Source organism: Bombina bombina, chromosome 12 (genome assembly GCF_027579735.1).
Source record: "Bombina bombina isolate aBomBom1 chromosome 12, aBomBom1.pri, whole genome shotgun sequence".
In the NCBI taxonomy this organism is placed as follows: domain Eukaryota; kingdom Metazoa; phylum Chordata; class Amphibia; order Anura; family Bombinatoridae; genus Bombina; species Bombina bombina.
This window is the reverse complement of record NC_069510.1, coordinates 125,938,336-125,944,905: the sequence shown is the minus strand read 5'-3', so window position 1 is coordinate 125,944,905 and position 6,570 is coordinate 125,938,336.

The following is a 6,570-nucleotide window of genomic DNA, read 5'->3' as shown; positions in this document are numbered from 1 at the left end:
CAGATGTATTTGTGTATGCATGTGTATATATGCGTGTACAGATGTATTTGTGTATGTGTATGCATGTGTATATATGCGTGTACAGATGTATTTGTGTACGTGTATGCATGTGTATATATGCGTGTACAGATGTATTTGTGTATGCATGTGTATATATGCGTGTACAGATGTATTTGTGTATGCATGTGTATATATGCGTGTACAGATGTATTTGTGTATGTGTATGCATGTGTATATATGCGTGTACAGATGTATTTGTGTATGTGTATGCATGTGTATATATGCGTGTACAGATGTATTTGTGTATGTGTATGCATGTGTATATATGCGTGTACAGATGTATTTGTGTATACATGTGTATATATGCGTGTACAGATGTATTTGTGTATGTGTATGCATGTGTATATATGCGTGTACAGATGTATTTGTGTATGCATGTGTATATATGCGTGTACAGATGTATTTGTGTATGCATGTGTATATATGCGTGTACAGATGTATTTGTGTATGTGTATGCATGTGTATATATGCGTGTACAGATGTATTTGTGTATGTGTATGCATGTGTATATATGTGTGTACAGATGTATTTGTGTATGTGTATGCATGTGTATATATGCGTGTACAGATGTATTTGTGTATGCATGTGTATATATGCGTGTACAGATGTATTTGTGTATGCATGTGTATATATGCGTGTACAGATGTATTTGTGTATGCATGTGTATATATGCGTGTACAGATGTATTTGTGTATGCATGTGTATATATGCGTGTACAGATGTATTTGTGTATGCATGTGTATATATGCGTGTACAGATGTATTTGTGTATGCATGTGTATATATGCGTGTACAGATGTATTTGTGTATGCATGTGTATATATGCGTGTACAGATGTATTTGTGTATGCATGTGTATATATGCGTGTACAGATGTATTTGTGTATGTGTATGCATGTGTATATATGCGTGTACAGATGTATTTGTGTATGCATGTGTATATATGCGTGTACAGATGTATTTGTGTATGTGTATGCATGTGTATATATGCGTGTACAGATGTATTTGTGTATGTGTATGCATGTGTATATATGCGTGTACAGATGTATTTGTGTATGCATGTGTATATATGCGTGTACAGATGTATTTGTGTATGCATGTGTATATATGCGTGTACAGATGTATTTGTGTATGTGTATGCATGTGTATATATGCGTGTACAGATGTATTTGTGTATGTGTATGCATGTGTATATATGCGTGTACAGATGTATTTGTGTATGTGTATGCATGTGTATATATGCGTGTACAGATGTATTTGTGTATGTGTATGCATGTGTATATATGCGTGTACAGATGTATTTGTGTATGCATGTGTATATATGCGTGTACAGATGTATTTGTGTATGCATGTGTATATATGCGTGTACAAATGTATTTGTGTATGCATGTGTATATATGCGTGTACAGATGTATTTGTGTATGCATGTGTATATATGCGTGTACAGATGTATTTGTGTATGCATGTGTATATATGCGTGTACAGATGTATTTGTGTATGTGTATGCATGTGTATATATGCGTGTACAGATGTATTTGTGTATGTGTATGCATGTGTATATATGCGTGTACAGATGTATTTGTGTATGCATGTGTATATATGCGTGTACAGATGTATTTGTGTATGTGTATGCATGTGTATATATGCGTGTACAGATGTATTTGTGTATGTGTATGCATGTGTATATATGCGTGTACAGATGTATTTGTGTATGCATGTGTATATATGCGTGTACAGATGTATTTGTGTATGCATGTGTATATATGCGTGTACAAATGTATTTGTGTATGCATGTGTATATATGCGTGTACAAATGTATTTGTGTATGCATGTGTATATATGCGTGTACAGATGTATTTGTGTATGTGTATGCATGTGTATATATGCGTGTACAGATGTATTTGTGTATTCATGTGTATATATGTGTGTACGGATGTATTTGTGTATGTGTATGCATGTGTATATATGCGTGTACAGATGTATTTGTGTATGTGTATGCATGTGTATATATGCGTGTACAGATGTATTTGTGTATGTGTATGCATGTGTATATATGCGTGTACAGATGTATTTGTGTATGCATGTGTATATATGCGTGTACAGATGTATTTGTGTTTTACTGTATATTTACTCTACATATTTCACATTCTAAAGTTCTTCACTTATAGGAAAATGTCCTTTTTATTGTGAATACATATTTCTATATATATCTATACCTGTATATCTATTCCTATAGATATAGAAATAAATTAATAAAATAAATATGTTTTTGACTTTTTGTATGGCTTCTTTTATATCCTCTTTGGAGGAGAGTGTTTTAAGGTCTTCTTTAGTGACACAGGCGATGGGTGAGGTAGGATTACCATGTACTTAAGCTGAATATGTAAGTCTGTGATCATGTGATACATCGGCGGAGGCCATTGGAGGAGTGTCAGTAGTACAAAGATATTGATTCAAACTTTAAGACTTAGAGCTCTTGTCAGCCATATTATATTTTTTATTCGGCATCACTAGTATACTGAGCCAATCTATTTCTCAGAGTATAGGCGAGTGATCATAAGAGTCAAAAACAGAAGGGCAGGAGATGGGGCAACTGTGAGGGTTGTCAGTAATTATGAAACGTTCTCTACCGCCGTGCCTTTAAAGTATATGACAAGAAAGATCAGTAAGAGTAAGTTCGGGCATACCTCCCAACATTTCAAAATCCAAAAGGGACCACCCCCCCACCCACTGAGCAAAAGTGTGATATGTGGTGTGCAGGAGCAGGGATAGGGTCTGGGGAGTGGGCTTAACAAGTGGCAGAACATAACATACATTAAGTTTTTAAAAAAAGAAGTATAAGCACTCTGATAACTGACTTTTGTTCCTAGGGGGACGCTTTCTGGTTGCCTAGGTAACCACACCAAGCCTCCTTCCCCAGTCTGCAACCGGTGATGTGTGCAGACTTTGCTTAAAGCAAACGTTTTAGCTGACAGCAGAAGGAATAATCCTAACAAATTAAAGATGCTTTTTTTTGTACAGTGTTTTTCTTATGTTTGTACATGATACTCCCGAGGTTTAGCAGGTATTAAGTGCTCTGTGTAAAAAAAAAAAAAAAAGGCATTTGGGGTAGTATATAAATCCCACAAAAACTTTAGCACTGTATACCACTACAGATCACTATGCAAAATATTAAACTATTCAGCTGAGCAGACACATTGACCTGGCACTGCCTTATTAATAAATAGTGACATGTCTTACATGTATATGTATATTTAGAGCATTCATTTCAGGGGTTTAAATATAATATATAATATAATAACATATAATAGGCCAAATTACGAGTGGAGCGCAAAATTGGTATTACAGGTTCAGCACAATGCGAAAACAACTTTGCGTTTGCATTACATGTTTAAAATTAACCAGAGATCTGATCTCGGGTAAATTTTCGAAACGCTAATTGCTACCACAATCTCGCAGTAGCATTAACCAGACAAACTCTGCTAACAATCAATATTGAAACGAAAAGTTTTACTGCATGATGTGTTACTCAAATTACCCCCACAAATAAAAATAAACACACACATATATATATATATATATATATATATATATATATATATATATATATATATACAGGGAGTGCAGAATTATTAGGCAAATGAGTATTTTGACCACATCATCCTCTTTATGCATGTTGTCTTACTCCAAGCTGTATAGGCTCGAAAGCCTACTACCAATTAAGCATATTAGGTGATGTGCATCTCTGTAATGAGAAGGGGTGTGGTCTAATGACATCAACACCCTATATCAGGTGTGCATAATTATTAGGCAACTTCCTTTCCTTTGGCAAAATGGGTCAAAAGAAGGACTTGACAGGCTCAGAAAAGTCAAAAATAGTGAGATATCTTGCAGAGGGATGCCGCACTCTTAAAATTGCAAAGCTTCTGAAGCGTGATCATCGAACAATCAAGCGTTTCATTCAAAATAGTCAACAGGGTCTCAAGAAGCGTGTGGAAAAACCAAGGCACAAAATAACTGTCAAGCGTGCAGCTGCCAAGATGCCACTTGCCACCAGTTTGGCCATATTTAAGAGCTGCAACATCACTGGAGTGCCCAAAAGCACAAGGTGTGCAATACTCAGAGACATGGCCAAGGTAAGAAAGGCTGAAAGACGACCACCACTGAACAAGACACACAAGCTGAAACGTCAAGACTGGGCCAAGAAATATCTCAAGACTGATTTTTCTAAGGTTTTATGGACTGATGAAATGAGAGTGAGTCTTGATGGGCCAGATGGATGGGCCCGTGGCTGGATTGGTAAAGGGCAGAGAGCTCCAGTCCGACTCAGACACCAGCAAGGTGGAGGTGGAGTACTGGTTTGGGCTGGTATCATCAAAGATGAGCTTGTGGGGCCTTTTCGGGTTGAGGATGGAGTCAAGCTCAACTCCCACTCCTACTGCCAGTTTCTGGAAGACACCTTCTTCAAGCAGTGGTACAGGAAGAAGTCTGCATCCTTCAAGAAAAACATGATTTTCATGCAGGACAATGCTCCATCACACGCGTCCAAGTACTCCACAGCGTGGCTGGCAAGAAAGGGTATAAAAGAAGAAAATCTAATGACATGGCCTCCTTGTTCACCTGATCTGAACCCCATTGAGAACCTGTGGTCCATCATCAAATGTGAGATTTACAAGGAGGGAAAACAGTACACCTCTCTGAACAGTGTCTGGGAGGCTGTGGTTGCTGCTGCACGCAATGTTGATGGTGAACAGATTAAAACACTGACAGAATCCATGGATGGCAGGCTTTTGAGTGTCCTTGCAAAGAAAGGTGGCTATATTGGTCACTGATTTGTTTTTGTTTTGTTTTTGAATGTCAGAAATGTATATTTGTGAATGTTGAGATGTTATATTGGTTTCACTGGTAAAAATAAATAATTGAAATGGGTATATATTTGTTTTTTGTTAAGTTGCCTAATAATTATGCACAGTAATAGTCACCTGCACACACAGATATCCCCCTAAAATAGCTATAACTAAAAACAAACTAAAAACTACTTCCAAAACTATTCAGCTTTGATATTAATGAGTTTTTTTGGGTTCATTGAGAACATGGTTGCTGTTCAATAATAAAATTAATCCTCAAAAATACAACTTGCCTAATAATTCTGCACTCCCTGTATATATATATATATATATATATATATATATATATATATATATATATATATATATATATATATATATATATAAACAGGTTATCTAATTGTGCTGTGTATTAATGCATGAAATTAAACTGCAAATAGTCTCTCCTAATGTACTTTTAAAGGCACCTGCAACTGCTGAATCCACTGTCACCAGTTGATATAGAAGGAATCCTTGTCAGTAGTTGTGGCAGGAACAGTGCTCATAGAAAGGGAGAGAAGAAAATCAAAGGCAACCAATAGTGTAATATGTAGACAAATAGTGGTGCGTGTTGGATGCAGAAAACTTGCTCACCTTGTTAGAACCAATGACTCTACAGTCACAACAATGTGTAAAATGAAGCTGATTTATTTTCTAATAAACCGTGGACTTAGTGTGAGGATCCGGGTATTCACCTATACACCCTTCCAGTAAAACAAATTGTCTCAAAACGGGGTATCCCTCAGGGGGGGGGATACTTGTAGTTGCTGTTTGAAAAACAGTTCAAGTTTGCAATGTCCGTTTAGCCAATATAAGTTCAGTAAAACTGGCTAAGGTAAGGCTTTTCTGTAAAAATGAAAAGGTCCTTATTGAGATACAAACAGTGTTCGGCTGAGTTTCTCCTCTCAGTTTGTTTGTGGTCTTGCCGGACCAGAAGTGACGTCACTGAGTGGGTGGTCCCTTACGCGTTTCGTGAACACACTGTTCACTTCATTAGAGGGTATGCCCACAATGCAGAGACGCTCACCTTTTAAAGGCTGCATATTCACAGCTGAGGAATGTCTTTAATCAGCATTTACAAGCGGATTACTTGATTGATGGCTATACAGCTCAAAATAATAGGCTAAGGATAATAATTATACTGCTTAAACACTAATACTGCTATATGGCTTGGGCGAAATATTTCATTATTTACCACTACCAACGATTGTGATAACTTGAATATGTAAATGAGATACAATAAAATGAAATAAAATGATAGTAACATAACTGATCATCTCTTAAATAAACGTGCACCTTAAAATAATGTACTCTGTGGGAATAACTATGATTGCTTTATGCGCATAAAATGTTGAACATATTATACGATCATAGAACTTATTAACTATCCACCCATGAGAATGAATTGTGTTCTAGTAAATTGGTACATTTTATCCTTTTTATACTATGTACATGAGTGCAAAGGTGGAAAAAGAGATAGGTGTGTAAAGACTGGGTCTCTTATTCCTGATCATATTATTCTACACTAAAACAGAAAGTACAAGGGTAACTAGCTATCAGGTGATAATCATACTTATATGATGTGTGAAAATTGCCAAATGTCTTCTTCTATACCATACTCCAAGA